Source organism: Equus przewalskii, chromosome 19 (assembly GCF_037783145.1).
Source record: "Equus przewalskii isolate Varuska chromosome 19, EquPr2, whole genome shotgun sequence".
NCBI lineage: Eukaryota > Metazoa > Chordata > Mammalia > Perissodactyla > Equidae > Equus > Equus przewalskii.
The window spans coordinates 14,413,086-14,433,357 of NC_091849.1; positions in this window are offsets into that span (position 1 = coordinate 14,413,086).

A 20,272-nucleotide genomic window follows, 5' to 3' on the forward strand; every position below is an offset into this window, starting at 1 on the left:
CTTCCACTTCAAAACAGAGAATCCTAAAACCCTCTCCTAAATTTCCTAAGGGGTGGGCCTGGAGGGCGTGAAGGACCTTATTCAGGATGATGGGGACTCCAGGTGGAGAAAAATCAAACAGAAACCTTATCAAATGATTCTAGGAGGTTCCTATCTCACTACAGAGACTTCCTTCTGTAGGAAAGCCTTCCACAACTGCGAGGCAAATTGTGGATGTTATTTATCCTTCAAAGCTGAGACGTGAGATATAAAGGAGACAGGCAAGCAGACAATGTGCAAATTGGGTGGAATATGGCAGTTCAGAAATAAAACTCAATTTTGTTTGCTAGAAGGACTCCTTTGCTCTGTATTTTTAAGAAACATATGTAGCATCTTATAGTAAAACAACTTTTCTTCTGATTTTCTTTGTAGTAGAATAAGATGAATAAGACATAGATAATCATCCTAACCCAGCCCTCATCCTCAGGGCCCTGCCATTATCTCTGAAAAATGAATTATGTCCTAGAAGAGAGTTTCTAAGAAAATTGGCAAAGACTCACCAGCTGTCCAAGGAAAGTTAAGAACACAACTGCACAATTTTCTAGAAAGTCGTGCTTTGGCAACTCGGCCCAGTAAAGGACTTTTTCTGCCTGAGATAAGTGGCAGTTAGAAAACACCATGTCGTAGCTGCTAATTGTTTCTCTAAAAACGTGACTCAGGTTAAGTCCTGAGTGTAATATTTTGACAAATAAAAACAGTAATAATCATAATTGTTGTAATAGCCTCCATACTACAAAGGAGAATACCTCTGCACACCTGCTCATGCAGCTGAGAAATAAGGGTGTTGACCTGATTAACTCCCAGGTTCTCTCGACTTACACTTTAGCCAAAAGAGGATGGTTTATGCTGACCTTATCTAGCTCTCAAAGATCACGGTGACCCCAGCCAGACCCAGGGTTATAATATGCAGGTGAATTCACCACAAAAATGGGTTCCAATCCATTTCTCCTCCCTAATTCAGTCTATCAGAAAAAGCAGGAAACTCCATCCTTCAAAAAACAGAGAGAAAAGCAGATGGTGAATTCCATCTACAGAACTCATTTAGGAAAAGGTCAGCGTGAGGCACTGCTCATCAGCCTGAGATGATCAGCCCACGGGCTCCTGCAGCCCCAGACTGTGTCCATTGTGTCCCTCTGCCTCTCACTCCTGCCCCAAAGCAGGAGTTCCAGATCTCAGGTCCATTCATGCAGCTGCCACGTCTTAGATGGCACTGCCCTAAGCAAGATGTGGCACCGTAAGACCAAAGTGCAAGAAGGACTCTGTTCAGCCCATTTTCACCTTATGTAGCAGGTTAAGTGGAAGCATCCACAAAGGTGTGGCCCTGTCCTGGACCCTGTGAATGTGACTTTATTTGGAGAAAGGATCTTTGCAGACGTAATTAAGGTAAGAATCTGGAGATGGGATCATGCTGGATTATCCAAGTGGGCCCTAAATCCAATGACAAGTGTCCTTATAAGAGACACATGGAGAAGAGAGGACGTGGGAAGATGGAAGTAGAGATTGGGATGATGTGGCTAGAGCCAAAGAACACCTAGAACCACCAGAAGCTGCAAGAGGCAAGAAAGGACTCTCCCCTAGAACCTGAGGGAGCACCGAGCCCTGCCAACACCTTGATTTGGGACTTTTGGCTTCCAGAACTGTCAGAGAATAAATTTCCATTGTTTTAAGCCATCCGAGTTTGCGGTGATTTGTTACAGCAGCCCTAGGAAACTCATATACCTTACTTCATTTTCAAGGACAAATTACATTCTCATGATCCAAAAAGCCAAGTCACACTATGATCAAACTCACAGGTTTGAAATTTGAAATCTCACAGATTTCTTTCATTTTTTAATTGGTCATATCACTCAGGCTAATCAGTCAATAAATACATTTAAAATCTACTGATTTGTTGTAGCAAGAAAAAGACAGTTGAACTGAAAATATTGCTAGACATATGCTTAAGGTTTTCACTACAAATACATATAAACACGCATATGACATCTTTGAGGTTGTCTGTCCTCAACAATTTAATCTCTTTACTCTGAAAATCACACCCCACATCCACAGAATTGAGCCCCAGGATAAGTTTGAATCACATGACTCCTCTCCACCCCCATTAGACTAGTAACAGCTGATTGGAACAGAGATGGACCTTGACCCAAGCTGGACCAATCCCTCAGTCTCTCCGGGGAATTGGAAATTGGGATAAGGATAGCTAGGCTCACTGGGTTGGTTGGGTGCTGGAGGAGAGGTAAATTCAGCAGCTATAAGGAGGCCGTCTTGCTGCATTTGTACAGATGGAGAAGTTCAGTCCCGAGAGAGAAGAATGGAACAAGTGCCAGAGAAAAACAAAGACCAAAGACACAAAAAGGGTCCTCTCTTGGCTCCTCTTGGCTCCCTAATCATTACCTCATTACAGTTTGTCAAGGGGCCCCGTAGCCCTTGGACTCTATGCAACATTCTAATATCCTTCCTACATCTTCTTTTTCACTTAAACCAGTTCAAGTTGATTTCTGTTGTTAGCAACCAGGAGAAACCTGCTTAAGATCTAAATGAACACCAACAAATAAAATTAATGAATAAATTTACATTTCGTAATGGATATATGTCTATCTATCCATCTATAGATATCTATACATCTTTACCTATATACACAACACTCCTTAACTAGGCACAAAGTACTTTTGGATCTAAAAATTTAAGGAATCCTTAAGAGTTGCATCCTTGTTTTAAAGAAACTACTAATTTTATTCCACTCGCTACTCATTAAATTAGAATTTAATAAGCGTTTATTGCATGCATACTAAAGAGGATTCTGAAGAACTTTTTTGAAAGTCCTTTCTTCCCCTTGAAGTATTTATGATCTAATTAAGAAGATAAAATATACACTGTGACCTAGTGTCCATATCTCAGCTTGTCATAATTACTAGTAGTTTTCAACTTTCATAAACTGAAAACTTCTCTGTACCCTGTCCTTTCACACATTTTACACTGACACCTCTCGATGAATTTTTGTATGCCAAATTCAGATCTCTATAAATCAGCTGAAAAATGAACATTTTGAGCTCTTGCATGGTGGTGCTGTCAGCCAAGAGTTGAGTTTTGGCAGTGTTGTCATTTTTATCTGCAAAGCAATGTGTCTGCAATTATTTGAAAATTTTTATTGCATTTTGCTCCTATGGTTTTATAAAAATAAGTGAGGAAATGGAAAAATGAAAGCACTTAACTGTCATTCTCATGAACTTAACACAATCAAGACAAAGCCGGAAATAGGGCAGCCCGATGTGGTTAAACACTCAATGGATTTAAGCTGGAGAAGGAAAATAGAAAACTAAGGAAGTTTTATGAAGTGCTGTAAATATATCTTCAAAGAGTGGATCTAAAAGCAGAGGTATGACTTGAGATGTGACCATTTTGCAGCCTTCTGGGCATGGACTCCTTCCCTCTTCTGTTGTTCTGCCTTCACCCATTCCTGGCAGGTGGAAGTTTTCAGGAAGATACTGCTGACAAGAATGATGAGCAGCCTTTAGACCAACATGGGTGTCAGCAGTGTCTTGAATCAGACCTACCGTCTTCTCTAAGCTCTGTGGTAAGGTCGGCAAGGCACAGTCCTAGGCTAACTCGCTCTGCCCCCTCTTTTCATAGTTCATTAATTACACCTTCGTGCTCTAGCTCACAATCGGAGTCTGGGTCTAACTCAGTGGTTCTCAACCAGGGATGTCACTTTTGCCACTCAGGAGTCCTTTGGCCATGTCTGAAGATATTCTTTTTTTTTTTTTTTTTTTTTTTAAGATTTTATTTCTTCCTTTTTCTCCCCAAAGCCCCCCGGTACATAGTTGTGTATTCTTCGTTGTGGGTCCTTCTAGTTGTGGCATGTGGGACGCTGCCTCAGCGTGGTTTGATGAGCAGTGTCATGTCCGTGCCCAGGATTCAAACCAACGAAACACTGGGCCGCCTGCAGCGGAGCGCGCGAACTTAACCAGTCGGCCACGGGGCCAGCCCCTGAAGATATTCTTTATTATCATAACTTGCGGTGGGGAGTGCTACTGGCAGGTAGTGGGTAGAACTCAGGGATGCTGCTAAACATCCTACACAAAATAGCCCCCCACCACAATGATTATGTGGCCCAAAATTTTAAATAAGGCTGCCAAAATTGAGAAAACCACTACTTCCTAAACTCTACTCTTAATTTAGGAATTATCTTTCTGTTTTAAAACTTCCTGAATCCAGTTAACTAACCTCTCTCTGGAAGATGGGGTTTCCTCTCTAATTTGTGTGGGGTAAGTGACTGTGCATAAATAGATGGAGCTGGGGTTGGAAAGGAACTAAATAATAACCGTCATTTACTGAGCATTCACCATGAGCTGGCAAAGCACTGCTCTAAGAGCTTTGAATACATGGCCACATTTAATCCTCATGAGAGCCCTGTGGGAGAGGTCTACTACGATCCTCGTTTCACAGATGAGAGATCCGAGGCTAAGAAAGGTTAAGTGAGATGTTCAAGGTCACAGGGGTCTTAAGTGCCAACCCAGGACTGGAATGGAGGGAGTCTGACAGAAGAGCCAGAGGAACAGACCTAGATGCAAGAAAAGCGGATGAAGTTCTAACACAGCATGTAAATGCAAGGAGAGAAGAACTAGGTAGAGACACACTTGGGGAGACCCAGTGGGACAGGAATAGGGTCACACTTGCCCTCAGAGTTCTTTATGCTGACTCGGCTGCAGAAATTGCAGTTCTGAGCCCTTGGACTTGAACTTGGGATCACACCGCAGCCCCACTGTTTAACGCTCTCACACCATCGCTCTCTCCGAGTCCAGAGAGAAGAGGCATTTTCTTCCGTTCGGACTCATTACATTCTGTTAACCCAGAACTTGTTTTGTGCAAAAGCTGCAGAACTGCGAAGAGGAGCAGAAAGCACGTGATATGTTTAAATATGCCGGAGCAATATGCTGACCAGTGAGGTTTGTTTATTAAAATCTTTATGTGGGGTGAAGCTCGATTGAGCCTGTGTCAGCTGGTTTATGGAGAGGCCCTGTTTTCAAGAGCAGGCTGCTGTTTGTCTTCTTTACTGAGCTGACAGAGGACATTCTGGAGAATACATTATGCCGAAAACATCTGTATTATGGAAAATCAACAATGAAGAGCAACAGCTCCAAATGGAGTTAGTATTTTGAAAGGCTTTTATCTGTCAGTAGATTAAACTGCTATTTTTATCTAAGGAGGAAACTAGAGGAAGTGTAAATCAGTTTAAGAACAGCAGAAACAGGCCTTCTCTTTTCTGCCAAGGTATTTTTTGCACACTTGGGTGGACATAGGGAGGGTTTTTGTTTTGTTTTGTTTTTTTAATCAATGTTAAAAAAAATACTTGAGAATTATCTTACTGGGGGCTAATTTCTTTATTTTTTTCCCGACTGGAATGCTTGCCTCTGAATGAGACATGATGCTAGGGTTTGCCTCTGATGAAGAACCGGACCCTTTATAAGCCTTCCTATTGGAAAACCCTGGAGTGTCACAGGCATACCCAGATGCGACAGAAGGTAAATTTGTCACCAATGCCTTTACCAGGACAATAAAAATAGTAACAATAATAAATTGCTAACATGCATCAAGCACTTACTATGGCTGGGTATTTTCCAGTCATTATTTCATTTAATCTTCACATCTCTGTGAGCTAGGTATTGTTATGATCTGGGGTTTTTTAATTAACTTTTTATTAAAGTGTAACATACATACAGAAAATTACAAAAATTTTAAGTATGGAACTCAGTGCATTTCACAAACTGAACACACCCAGGTAACCACCATCCAAAATAAGAAACAGACATCTCCAGCCCTCCCCTGCCCCCCACCCAGTCACACCCCCTCAAGGGTAACCACTATCCCAACCTCAAATAGCATGTCAGTTTCACCGAGCTTTGAACTTTATGTAAGTGGCATTATACAATACATACCCTTTGTATCTGGCTTCTTTCCCTCAATACACGTTTGTGAGTTTCACCTATATTGTTATGTGTACTTGTGTTGTGCAATTGCATTGTGTATTGTGTGAAGTTGTAAATTTCTCATCCTCCTAGCTGCAGAATATTCCATTACCTGAATATGCCACAGTTTATTTTTCCATTTTACTATTGATTGGGTCTATGCTCATTTTAAGGTTGAGGTTAAAGTTTAAGGTAAAGGTTGCAGGTTAACAATACTGAGACTCAAGAGGTTAAAAACTACTTACCCAAGTTCACGAAGCTGGTAAATGGTGGATCTGGGATTACAACTCTAGTTGGCCTGTCTCCAAAGCCCATATTGCCTTTTGGAAAAGCTGGATTTACAGGGATCTCTCCTGCATGGGTTCTCCCTGTTAAGTCAAAAGGTCTTTTGTGTAAATAATTTGGAGGCCCACAGGGAGAGGATGTTTGTATAAAGTGACATGAGTACAACTCTGTCCACCTCTACAGAGCTCATTGCCTTTAGGCACATCTTTTTGCTTTTGCTTCCTATGTAACACTTTCTCCCTTTTCTATTACTTTGACTGACTGTTCCAATAGCCCTATCAAGATCTCAAGCGTTGTGAGAATTGACCGAGTAGAAGAGACTGGAAACACACCATTGTACCTGAGACCTAGAGAAGATGTTGAATGTAAGACACGTGCTTAGACAAGCAGCCACAGAAAAGGTGAAGGCTTCAATGAATGCGTAAGCAACAGAGGGGATAGGCTATGTCCAAATTCAGTGTGTACGTGCACACATTTGTGTGTATTCTCTAATTCATATGTTGGCTCACTCTTCTTCCCTTTTTAATACTTCTCTTACAAATAGTTTATTATACTGTTGCCAGATCATTCCTATGGGGAGCGTCAATTTCACACATCCAGTAAACTGATCCACTATTAGGATAATTGTATCCTAATTAGCATTCATATTTTCTACATGTTTTTAGGAGGAAAGAAAAAGGAAGGAAAGAAAAATAACACTCTCAAAGAATCACTTAATAATAAAGGAAATATCAGCGCTTGCTCTCTTCCTAACAGTTTGTCCACTTCAGATGGATGGAAATCCAATGAAGAGGTTCCATTCAGACCAGTAAAGAAAGAGCATCTTAGGCAACTTTTTTAGTCCAAGCTTTAGATCCTTCTCAATCCTCAATGTTAGAATTGACTGTGGCTGCAGATACAGAGAGCCCAGCATTAAAAGAACTTACAGGAACCTCAAGAAAGACTTTCAACACAGTTCTCACTCACTATGTCTCATCCTAGCTCGCTGGTGTTTTTCTGCAGACAGGAACGGAATTGGCCATGACACTCGTCTACCAGATTATTTGGCCAGTTTCCAACTGATGATGTAGCAAATGCACAACTATTATGGGCCAATGAACACTGCTTGTTAAGACGACAGAAACCACTGAATCAGCTGAGATATAGGCCAGTTGTTTCATCCATGTAAATGCCATTGGGGTTTCCAGGTATTATACCAGAAGAAACCCACCTTGCTTTGCAGAATCTCAAGAATCCTTGTCTTCTCTTCTCCACCCTCCCTTGAAGGAAAGAAGAGGCCACTAGCACCAGCCGACTATTCATTGCTAGCGCTGCTGTAATAAAGTACCACAGATTAGGTTGCTTGAATGATAGAAATTTATTGTCTCACAGTTCTGGAGTCTAGAAGTCTGAAAAGGGAGTGGCCTTGACATGGCCCCAGTTCCAATTTCTTTGTGGTTTTCGAGTATCTTGTCACCACGGGGAATGATGTTTTGGTTGTCAGGGTCTCCTGAGGTCAAAGGAGTCAGAGGTACCCATATAACTTCTAGTTTGCTCTTCTCCAACCCCTTTCACTTGCCTGATGGTCTCAGCACCGGCCCTCTCTCATCGCTCAGTGTAGGCTCATCTTTCCCTCCCTTTGCTGGTGCTAGTCCAGCTTCTTTGTTCTCTTTCTCTGCCCCATGAGCAACCTTTTAAGATCTCACTCAATTCATGTCTTCTGTGACAGGTGCTTCTCACTCACATCATCTGAACAGACAGAGCATCTTGTCCAGTTTGTTTTACTTGATGCGATGAAGGAAGAGGGAGGGGCATTTTCTTCTTCCTTCTGCAATTTCTCAGTAGCTTGAAATAGCTGTCACTGACATCCCGCTTCCACGTCTCGGCTTCCTGGGGCCACGGATTTCTCTTCCAGGTATCCTTCCTTTGAAACTGCTGCCAGACAAGCAGAGATTGAACAGCTTGATCACACGGGTCTTAGACTGTCCCTCTTTTCTGATGGGTACAAGAATCCAGGAGATTTCACCCATGGTTAAATGAGAGGAGAGAGAGTTAGTGCTTGATTTTTCCCTTTCCTGCATGAACATATCATTCTTTAAAAATACTGGTTTTTCCCCAGTCCTATTTTTCATGGAATCTTTTCCTTCAAATTGACTTTTAATTTCAAGGAGCTACTTCATCCCCTCAGAATCTCATAAAAATTCTTCTCGTTCACTTTGCAAGCAGAATCAAATTGCTGGAAGTCATCCGCATGGATAGAAAGGAAGAGATATACTGTTGAAAATGACTTCTAAAGGTGTTTAAAAATATAATATTTGACCTCATTTCTTTAAAAATATAAAATTTGAGGATTTCTTCTGAGAGCTTTGAAGCCATGAATGGATGGCTGGATAGATGTGTATCGACTGGGAGACCTCGAAAGCATTCGCAACACCTGGCTTGGTCTTCCCAGGGAGTGAATTCCTTCTTGGTAAAAACAGGTGCTTAGAGAAGCACATACATTCTTTCAAGATGAAAATCCACTCTTTACAGCACTATTTGTTGACAGATCTAGTTACTATCCCCAATTAACTGATGAAAAACTATAAGAAAGACAGAGAAAGTATGTGCAAGCACCTAGCCCCACACCTGAGACATAACTCTCAACACATGTTATGTTAGGCAAATCTTAATGTATACTGAAAAGTCAAAGATGGAAATAAAAGACATATTTCCTAATCCAGTTAATTTCAATTCACCAAATAGCCTAGTTTTTCATACCAAAATAAAACATGCCTTGCTCCAGTTAGTAGACATGATGCAAAAAAGATATGAATTCAAAATATTTTGATACATTCCTTTGTAATTTGTTTGTGCAATAAACGTTTATTGAATACTTCCTATGTGCATGCAATGGAAATAACTTGCAGTCCGATAGGGGATACAGGAAAGTTCAGACAGTCACAGGATAAGGTACAAGAACATGTAGGCAAGTCACCTAACCAGTCTTGGAGGGAGGAAAAGTTTTGAAAGGCAGTGCTGTCTAAGCTGAGTGCCATCTAAGCTGAGGCCTGAAGTTAGACAGAGGGATTACAATAATCTAGAAGCGAGATGACAGTGGCTTGAGCAGAGCATTGGTGTTGAAGATGGAGAAAAGTAGTCAAATGAGAGAGATTTTAGGAGGAAGGATCTACAGGACTTGGTGACGGCTGTTTCCTTGGTGTCTTGTAGGTCATGGTACTGAATAGACAAGGGGAACAGATGCAAAGGTGATTTATTTTTACAAAATGAATAACAATACACAATACATCTGCTTTGTACATCTCTGTTTTCACATGTAGCAGGCTTGTTTACAGCTGAGTAAATATCTGTTGCACAGCTGCTTGGACTCAATGGGATGTTTTATACCATTAAGTTTCTTCCAGTGTCTCATTCATATAGCCTAGCTGCTGAATTTAGAGTGAAATTCTTCCACCTTCAGTCCTTACAAGCAGGAATCAGACGTTCCTTCAGGCTTCACGCAATAATACGATGAAGGTCACACTGAAGGTGAGTAAACACGAATCTGTCCCACGTGGATGAGGCATCACTGATGTAGCAACTTGCATGGGTTAGATACTGGGGATTTTCCAAATGAATCATGCCCCTGCTCCAGAGCTTACAATGTAGTAGAAAAGACAGAGTGTGACAAGTGACATGATAAAGACATGGACCACTTCCTGGAGCACAAAGTGGAGAGTGAGTGCATGGAGCCTGGGGTTGGGGAATAGCGAGGAGGGAGTTCTCACGCAGGAGGGAGCAGTGGGGCTGGAGACGGAGGAACTGGTAGGAGTTGCTCAGCTAGAGGAAAGCAGTGTATTCCAGGGAATAAAATCATCAGGAACGAAAAGTGAAAGTGCCAAAGTAAAGGGAAGATTGAGGGACAGTGAATAGACCTTGTGATACAGGCTGAGTGAGCAGGGTCACTGAGGAAAGTGATGAGAGACAGCCTGAAGGAAGGACAATATGCAGGGCTATGAAGGCCAAAGAAAGGAATTCGAACCATATGCATGCAATGGGGAGCTGTGAGTGACTGCCAAGCAAGAGAGTGAGGCGAGCAGATCTGCTTCTCAGCAGCAGCATGTCCGTGGTAGATGGAGGTGAGAGAGATGAGTGTAGGGAGATCGGCTAATAGACTCTGAAATAACCCAAGTAAGTTTTGAGGGCCATCTGAACCAAGGCTTTGCCAGTGGCGATAAAGAAAAGAAACAAAGTCTACACACATTTCTGCTATAGGATCTAGAAAAGTTGATGGCCAACAGGTTATTAGCTGTGAAAGAGAGAAGAGAATCCAGAGTTTCTGTTTTAGTCCATTTGGGTTGCTATAACAAAATACCATAGACTAGGTGGCTTATACACAACAGAGATTCATTTCCTATGGTTCTGGAGGCTGGGAAGTCCAAGGTCAGGGTGCCAGCAGATTAGGTGTCTGGTGAGAACCTGCTTCCTGGTTCACACATTGTCTTCTAGCTATAATCTCCTGTGGCAGAAGGGGAAGGAGTCTCTCTGGGTTTCTTTTCTAAGTGCACTAATCCCATTCTTGAGGGCTCCACCTTCATGACTAAATCACCTCCTCAAGGCCCCACCTCCTAATACCATCACATTGGGATTAGGTTTCAACATATAAATTTTAGGAGGACATAAACATTCAGTCTATATTAGTTTCCAACTTGGACATTGTGTCATCAAGAGAGATAAAGAATTCAGGAACAGGGAAAAAAAATGTGTGTGGTAGGGAGCACTGTGTACAGTGGAAAGCAGAGCTTGTTATCTTTCTGACTCCTTCCTCTGTTCTTGTCTTCTCCACTTCTCAAGGTGCTGCTACCATGAGCATGAGGAAACTCCTATTAGCAGTTCAGCCCCAGGAAGAACAGCTGGGGGAGCAGGGTGGTAAGGATCCCAAAATCAGGAGGAGAAAATAACCAGAGTAAGGAATGAAGGGGAGGGATGAGAGAGTTTTCTAGGATTTGGAGAGTAAGAGTCTCTGAATAACTGGGAGAAAGGTTAGGATAGAGAATCAAGTAGGAGAACCAGTTGCTTTGAACTCTGTGCTTAGATTTCCTTTACGATGGTCTTTGAAAATGTGAATATAGGATTTGAGTTATTTTCAGGTTCCTTTGGAGGCTAGAGAGTTTCCCAAAATTCATCATTCCCTTCCAGACTGGACCATGTGAGTCTCTGGTTTCTCTGGGTTACGCTGGGTCAGAGTTGCTTTTCGAACGAGTAATAGACACACCCTTCAGCTGTTGCAAGTGCATGGAGTACCTGATAGTCATCTGCACACAGGCTATGGGATGCTTTTGGAGGAAGAAAGTGAACAGTAGGGTCACTGAGGTGAAGAGAGAAGGCATTTGCAGGAAGAATACCAGAACATCACTACAAAGAAGAGATCGCTGGATTTTCACCTTGAAGGTCAATGCTAGCCAATTCCTAACCCATTACTATAGAGCTGCAGGGACCAAGGTGAGCATCCTGAGGAGATAATGAGGAGTGTAAATGGAAACCAACAAAGATAAACAGCTCTTTCCAAAATATTTCATGATTTTAAGAAACAGTGATGTGCAAAAGTATCTATACACAAGGGCTATTTATAATAAAAACATGCTATATATGTAATAAAATTTGCAATTACCTAAAAGACAAAATATTGGCTAATAAAGAAGTGCATCGTAGAAGCATTTTTAATAACATGGGTGAATGTTCACGGTTTAAGTGAATAAAGCAAGATACAAAAGACATAAATAGTATGACCTCAGTTTTGGTGTATCTATAATATATGCATAAAAATACTAAGATGATATACAGTGATTTGTTAATAGTGCTATTTTTGGTTAATAAACTTATAGGTGAATTTTATTTTCTTCTTCATGTTATTCTGTATTTTTCTGATTTTCTGAGTTCCTCTGGAGGCCAGAGGATGTATTGCTCTTTTACTCAGGAAAAATCCCATAAAGTTATATTACGATTATTTTAGTGATAATATTTGGTGGGGCAGAAGGAGAGGGGTGGGACGGCAGCCTGATGGATAGGCAGGACAGAGGGGATGTATTCTGGAATGGGGAGGACTCGGGCAACACCTAGAAGAGAGGAAGGGATTAGAAATCAACGAGAGAGAAAGGAAAACCAAGAGAAGACAAAGTACAGTGGTGAAGGAATTAACCTTGGAAAGGAGTAGGCACACCCCTTCCCTCTAGAAAAGAGAACACCGAAGAGCAGATGGCAATACAAGTTTATCTGGAAGCCATGGTTAGGGAAACGGGGGCAATTTGTGCCTGCTGGCCTCCATTTCTATGATGAAGTAAGAAGAGCGAGGTCGTTCATAAAGAGTGAGGAAATTGAGGAAAACTTAGGTTTGAGGGAAGAGTGGCAAAGATATGAAGCTGGTGCTCAGGAAACAGGAAATGCAAATGAGTAGCTGAAGTTGAGAACCACTAGGGCCAAAATCATCACTTTCTGTGGAGTCCATTAAAATGTGGAGTAGATGCTTATAGTTTCGCCTGGCTGGTACCATCCTCTTTCCCCTGGGACCAGCACTTGCCTCCTTCTGGGATCCCTCCTCACTCCACCCATGTATTTTTCAGAGGAGTGACCATGTTTTCACGACATCTCACTCCCTAACCCACAGTGGACTGGTACAGGCCTGGTATCTAACCCAAGCTAAGCCAACAAGTTCTTTTCCTTGATATTTTTCTTAGAAACAAAGACATCATCATTTCATTCTCTCTCCAGTGGCTGAAGCTCTAATTCAGAGAATCTCAAGCTTTACAGTAGACAAGAATGAACTAGACGAGAAATCTTTTTTTTGAAATTCAGATTCTCAGGCCACTTCCTCAGAGACTGATTCAGGAGGTCTAGGATAGTTCAGCCCTGATGATGACCCTGCCATTGGATATCAAACTCAAACACTGCTGAGGGCCAGGATGTGTGCGGCGGGAAGACAGTAGATTGCAGCGAGAGAGGAGACAACACAGAGAGAAGAGATGGAAGACAGTGCTGGTTGCATTCCGGGTCCTGCCTCCAGCCACATTCCTATCCTTGGGTCCACATCCCAGACCCTTATAACAAAGGCCCCCTCTTTGTGTAAACCAGTTCAAACTGTGGTCCAGTCACCTGCAGCCATGTAGTTCTAACAAGTTCAGAATTTGTAGGCAGTTTTTTCCTTCAGCGCTTAAGAGACAGGGGCTTGTGCACAATTGTCCCTTGAAACACTTGCATGTGAACACGAAAGCATAATGTGCACCATAAGAAAAGGCATTTTTTGTGGTGCTGATGAGAAAAAGCAGGAAAAGGAAGGAAGGAAGGAAGGAAGGCAGGGAGGGAGGGAAAGAGAATGAGGGAGAGAGAGAGAGAGAAAGGAAGGAAGGAAGGAAGATGATCATGTGCAACTAGCTACTGCTGCCACCTTAATCTGGGGTATTTTTGCTGTCATGGACATGAACCTCAGGCCAGGAAGGCCTGCTACAGCTCCCTTCTGCCTGAGGGGCAGAAACTTTGTCTCAGTCAATTCTGGAGATCCCTTCTTCCTGGGTGGAGCAGTTATGTGGAGCAAGATCTTGTAAGAGGGGCTGTCACCCAGCCCTGGATCCATCTGACAGTGCAGGTGCAGGCTGAGGTAGCCATTGGCCCACGGGTCCACTGAGACAGCCTTTGCCACTGTCCCCCAGGCGCTTCCCAGTCCACTGGCTCTCCTTACTAGTCTGTGCACAGACGACTAAGGGGCAGGGGGATCATCTTGGTCTGGTCCATGCCACATGGGACCTTGGAGGTCTCTGAGGCCACCAGGCTGGTCTCACTCTGCAACCAGCCCCTGGAAGTAGGATGCAGGGTGGGGAGACAGCCATATGATCATCACTTACCCACTGTCTTTACTCCTTTCTTAACCCCAGGGAAAACTTTACGTATTTGGGGGTAATGATGGGTGTAGGGAGCCAGCATCATCTCCTGACATTTCTCCCTAAGGGCATAGTCCTTTGAAACAGTGTAAGACAGCAAAAAGTGCCCAGGCCATTTGCTCTCCATCCTACCACATCCTTCCCCTGAGGCAACGAGCATTAGATGGCCTGGCAGCTTTAAAGGAGGGAGGGGCTGATAAACACAGAAGGATAGGCTGAGGGAGGGAGCAGCCAGGACACAGGTTAACTTTTCAAAACCATCATCCTGACAGCAGACAATGGCAACACTCACCATGCCTGCATGCACACTGGAAGTCCATATGCATTATTAATTCATCTGGACATTTTTACCCTTTCCAGCCTGTATTCCTGGGTTTCTCGACTCTCTCCACCTTCTCTACAGGATACACCAGTTTCCTTAAGCCCCAAATTTGAGCAGCTGTTGTTTCCTGTATAGCCAAGCTCGACAGCTCGTGGAAGAGGACATGCCAGTCCCACAAAGGAATGATATATACCAAAGGTACTGCATTAGGCTCTTCATTAACTGGAGGGCCAATAAATTTATGAAAATCATGAATCAGTTAGTCCATTACTTAGAACGATTAATAGCTAATTAACAGGAGGACGGGGGCTGACCCTTCGATTCATCTCCACTCACTCCTGAGCGCCCGCTTGTAGATACAGACTTCAGGACAGAAAATGGAGATCAGATTGCCTGTCGACTGTGTATTCCAGTCAAATCCTGAGGGGCAAAGTGGTGGGATGGACTAAAGCAACCTTCTCTTAATGTTGGGATTCCCTCTGGGAGCCATGCATTTTTTGAACTTTTTATTATGGAAATAGTCAAACATGAAAAGTCGATAATAGCACAGTGAATCTGACGTATCCATCATCCACCTTCAACAATTAGCAATACATGGCTAATCTTATACCATCTATTCACCCACTTTCCGAATTATTTTAAAGCAAATCCCACACTTCATATGATTTCGTCTATAAGTATTCAACATATATTTCTGAAAGATAAGGACTTTTTAAAGAGATATCCACCATACCATTATCACATCTAAAAAAAAATCAATGATAATTCCTCAATACCATTGAATTTCCTCATGAATCTTACAAATTTTTAAGCTTGTTTAAATTGGTATCTCAATAAGGTCCAGACGGTGCAGTTGGTTGATATGCCCCTTCTTATAATACTCTTTGAATCTGTAGGGTTCTCCTCTACCATTGCCTACTCCTTGCAATTTTTTGTTGAATTAATCGTGTCATCGGCCTTCGCATTTGGCACAGTCTGGATTTGGGGGACTGCAACCCTGTAATGCTGATTAGTTTGTGTGTGTGTGTGCGCGCGCGCGCGTGCGTGCGCCCGCACGTGCACGTCTGTGTCTCATATTTCTGGGGAAGTTAGATATAGAGGCTTAGTTCAGATGAGTTTGTTTTGGTTTTTGTTTTGTTTTGGCAAGAATTTCAAAGGTGGTAGTTGTGCACTTCCATCAGGAGATAGACAAAACCGGTTGTCCCTCTTTCTGTGGTATTATCGGCCATCGGTGATTATTGCCTAGAGCAGGGGTCCTAGGCCAGGCTGATTTTGCCCTCCCAGGGAACATCCGGCAATATCTGGAGACATTTTCGTTGTCACAGCTGGGGGAGGGGATGCTACTGGAATCTGGTGGGCACACACCAGGGATGCAGCTACAGTGCCCAAGACAGCCCATCACCGCAAAGAATTATCTGGCCCCAAAAGTCCACTATGCAAAGTTGAGAAACCCTGGCCTGAATCTGTTTATTTATTAGGGGCAGTAAAAAGTTATATTCTATCATTCATTTTTTATTTGTTAACCAGACTACTCACATAAAGAAAAACGTCCTAATCAACTTTTTGGCTTCCCTGAGGCAGAATTCATATAGTAGATGTAAGTAAATGCTTGATTCTTTCATTTACCAGTTTTCAAGATGACAAGGTAGTTTCCTAGCATCCTCCAAAGGGGACCAATAAGATTTCTTCTTATAAGGATCATTTATGAACTCGGGGGTATTGGATGGGTTTCTTCCACTGCAGCAATGATTTTTACTGATGCCTAAATTGTCCCACCTTTGGACAGCAGGAGCTTATTCGGGTTGGTTCCTGAGTCTTTCTGACCCACCCTGGTAGTCTTCAAAAGTTTGCTTGCATTTCGGGAGGACAAGATACTCTAGGATCATTCTGCATATTTCCTCTCCTGGATCAGCCACTTCTCCAAGGAGACTTGCTTCCTTTCAGTGATGTTTAGCGATCACCATCTGAGTCCTAGAGGGACTCAGGCATTTTAAGACATAAACAGCCCTCATAATATTGTATTTCTAAGAATGAAACCTTCTGAGCTATATTTTACACATAGAAAAACTTAGACTCAATTAAGTTGTTTTACCCCAACTCAAACTTAAAGCACATTGAAGTTTTTGAAAGCAGACAATAGACACCCACCCCCATCTCCAGATTCTCTCTTTTAGTCAGTAGACCTGGGAACAGAGCGGACTGTCTCAAAAGCCCAATAATAAGGATAAAATGATCTTGGGGGCAAGAAGGCCTAGAAATCCCAGTAGGTCTGAACCCTCGGGCTCTGGTCTCTCCAAGGCTAGAATTTTTCCAGGCTCCTGCTCCTTGGCTGCAGCAGCACTAGTGGGCGAGTGGCATTTCCTGCAGGCAGAGGCTGCAGAAGGACAACAGGGTGTGCCACGAGGGACGTCAACTCTACGCAAAGTTTAGGGAGATGAGAGGATCTTCTTTGATATTACAAATTGGATACGTAATTTTATACTATAAACCAGATAGATTATGGACTAGTATGCAAGATTTACCACTTCAGTCTAGAATATGTTTCAGCTTGCTCCAGGCCCGTCTGAACTCACCTTTAGGCCCCTGGGGCCAGAGTCCTGGCCCTCTGGCATCAGGATGTTTTAGGGGAAAGCATGAGAAGAATTGCGAGGCAACTCTGAACTCATTTTGCTCCAATAAAGGGCTCTCTTCCTTTATTATAAATTTAGGTAGCTCAAATTGTTTTGAAAAGTTGGAAGATACGTCATTTGTTAAAATCAAGAAATCTTTTATGTAGGGACTCACTATCCCCTAATTTCTCCTTTCTTAAAGAGTATAAGATATTGGAGCTATGTATTTTAGGTTTAAGCTGAAGGATGTCAGATTGAGAACAGCCTTAAGTCCTATCTGGAATAAGCTAGAAGATACATACGTACATACACACATATATATATATGTGTGTATGTATGTATGTATGTATATATATATAATTGTAGAAACATACCTGCTGTCTGCCCTCTCCAAAAAAAGTGCCTAAATTTTTTTTTTTTAGCCCTGCAGCCACCCCTGAGTGAGCTCAATAAACAAGCCCGCTGCCCCAGTGATGGGATCGGATTAGCATGCTCCAGCTCTGATGTTCTGTGCTGAGGGAATTGGAAGGAGCTGAGAGTGCTGGAGTTGGGCTACTTTGCATTTCTCAGTGACATCCTCTAATGAGCTGACAACGCAGAACACCAGGCTGCTGTCTTGGAGAAATGAAAACAATACAGTGGTCATTTCACATCGTATCATCCTAATGACAACCCATGAGCTGCCTTCTCCTTGCTTTGATTAAAATACATGGGACCTGCATGAGGAATCGAGAGCAAGCGCCCCGATAGGGAGAGAGACCCAAGAGGGTGGTGTGGAGGGAAGGAGGAGGCACCTAAGGAAAAAGACGTTTAAGAAAGTCAGAGAGGTCAAGGGTAACCAGCCTTGACCTTGGAACTCGCACTCTTGGAAATAGTCACTACAATGCCTGATTAACTTTCTCCAATAGAGCCGATGAATGGTTCCACCAAAGGAATCCAGTTCTACGTCACGGCTCCATCACTACAGCAGCCCAAATTGTAGGGGTGATGTTCCCAAGGCGAAAATTCAGCTGGTGTGCACCGGGAAAGCCAGGCTAGTTGTGAAAATATTGAAATAATGTGTACAGCTTGATTAAACAAACCTCTCCCCAAGCCCTTGTCCCACCCATGGCCTCAGAGGCCCCCACCCCTTTCTTAAAACCCCTAGTTCACCATCACAACTCAGCAACTTTACTAAATGGGCAAAGCTTGGCACAGGAGGAGCCTGCCAGCATCCTGATTCAGGCGACTTCCATTCTGACTGGTCAATGTCCAGGCCAAACCCATTATTAAATAGTTTGCATATTCGATTAGACATGCCCGTTAGACTGCCCAACGCTGCTGAGCCTTCTCAAACCCTGCCAACAACCTGCAGGCACAGCCACCCGCTGCAGACCTGCTCTCCACTGCCTGCTTCCTGGAGCCTGGTGCCCACACAGTCCACTCCCACTGGTCCCAGTGGAAGAACAAAGGAAATGAAGGGCCTGCAATCATTCTGGCTCTGAGGATTGGACAACCTTCACATGCTTGGCAGGCTTATCATTAGGACGTTTTTTACTGCCCTTTTCTGGTCGCCAACCCTCTTTAAGCTTCCTAAATTAATAATGATGAAGCTCTTTAAGCTGTTTCTCCAGTCTTTGTGTTTGATGATTTCCGTTCTCAGGGGCCTTTTTCTCCTTCTCTAGAAGCCCTGTACCAGGCTCTCCTTCATTTGTATCTATTCTCAGATATCCACAATGATAACCATTGTGGATTAGGTCATTGGGAGGAAAAATTTAAAAAAGGAAACACAATTGAGAAAAAGAAAGAAATAGCCCTTTAGGTATTGCTGAGTTGAGGATTTGGGTCAGAAACAATATGAAATTTCATGGGTTCTTTTCCCCAGGGAAAGGACCCACGAGGAGCAAGAGGATGGAGTGCTCCTAAAGGATCATATATAACATCTAGCCCACGGCAAAGGCAGAACAAAACGGTGAGGGTGGAACGCCCAGGACCAACACTTGAACCTGGGCTTGAGTTTGCCTGTATAAGGAGGGGGAAAATTTCCCTCTAAAGCAATCAGTTCATCATAAGGCAATAGTCCTCTGCTTTGGGATAATCATCTATTCTTTCTCCTTAATGAGAAAAATAGTGCTACCAGGTCCAACAGATTCTTCCTCCTTCTCCTCCTCCATCTTACTTCCCTTCTATTTCTGCATCATTAGACTTTTCTTATCCCACTGAAGAAACACAGAGAGGGAGCGTTCCAAAGGACCACGGGCTGCCCACCTGGCAAGGAGGAGTCTCACTGTGCAACATCAGCCTTGGATGGGAGCCAGGGATTCCAGCTGTCAACCTTCCAACAGAGGGGAAGGGCTGCCCGCTAAAGTAGGAAACCAGAACGTCTCAGAGAAGTGAGGATGTCTTTGGGAATTGCACACCGGCTCCGCTGCAAAGTTTAGCTTCTCCAATTCAATCCAATGCAAGAGAGAAGTGTTGAGTACTTTCTGTGTGTCAAGTGCAAGGTACAGAGGATTTCCCTGACTTTATTTTAGGGAAAAAGCTCATTGTCTGGCTATAAAATGACTAAAATTAGCCAATCTGTAAAATAGTGTCAACAAGGACTATCTCTTTGCGACAGGCACAATACTATACGTTCACCAAATCTAGTTTGTTCTCTTTCTGGGCACACAGCTAGACAAGATTTCTTAGCTTCACCTGAAGTGCCCACATGACTGAGCTCAGGCTAATAGAATGTGCATGGAAGGGTTGAGTGCTGCTTCCAGGCCTGGCCTCTGAAACTTTTCCCACAATCCTCCATGCCTTGTCTATTCCTCCTCAGCCAGCTGGATGCAAAACCCCAGCAGAGGGCTCAGAGGCCCTACAGGAGGCAGAGCCACTAGATGGAAGAAGTGCAAAGAGCAAAGCCCCCAAGCCCAACACACATACACACACGGGTCATGTTGGACTGTGATACGAACAAAAATAATCTTATTGTGTTAATCCACTGAGATTTTAGGGTTGTTTGTCACAGCAGCTAATGTTACTTACCCTATCTAATATACTCGTGGGTTTCATTAACAGATGGAAGAGAGAATACATTTAGAGTGCCTAGTTCTATGCCTGATATATAGCAGGTGTCTGGCACTGTACCAGAAACATAGTAGGTGCTTAATAATTGAGGATTGTGAGATGTGAAGCTGTTTG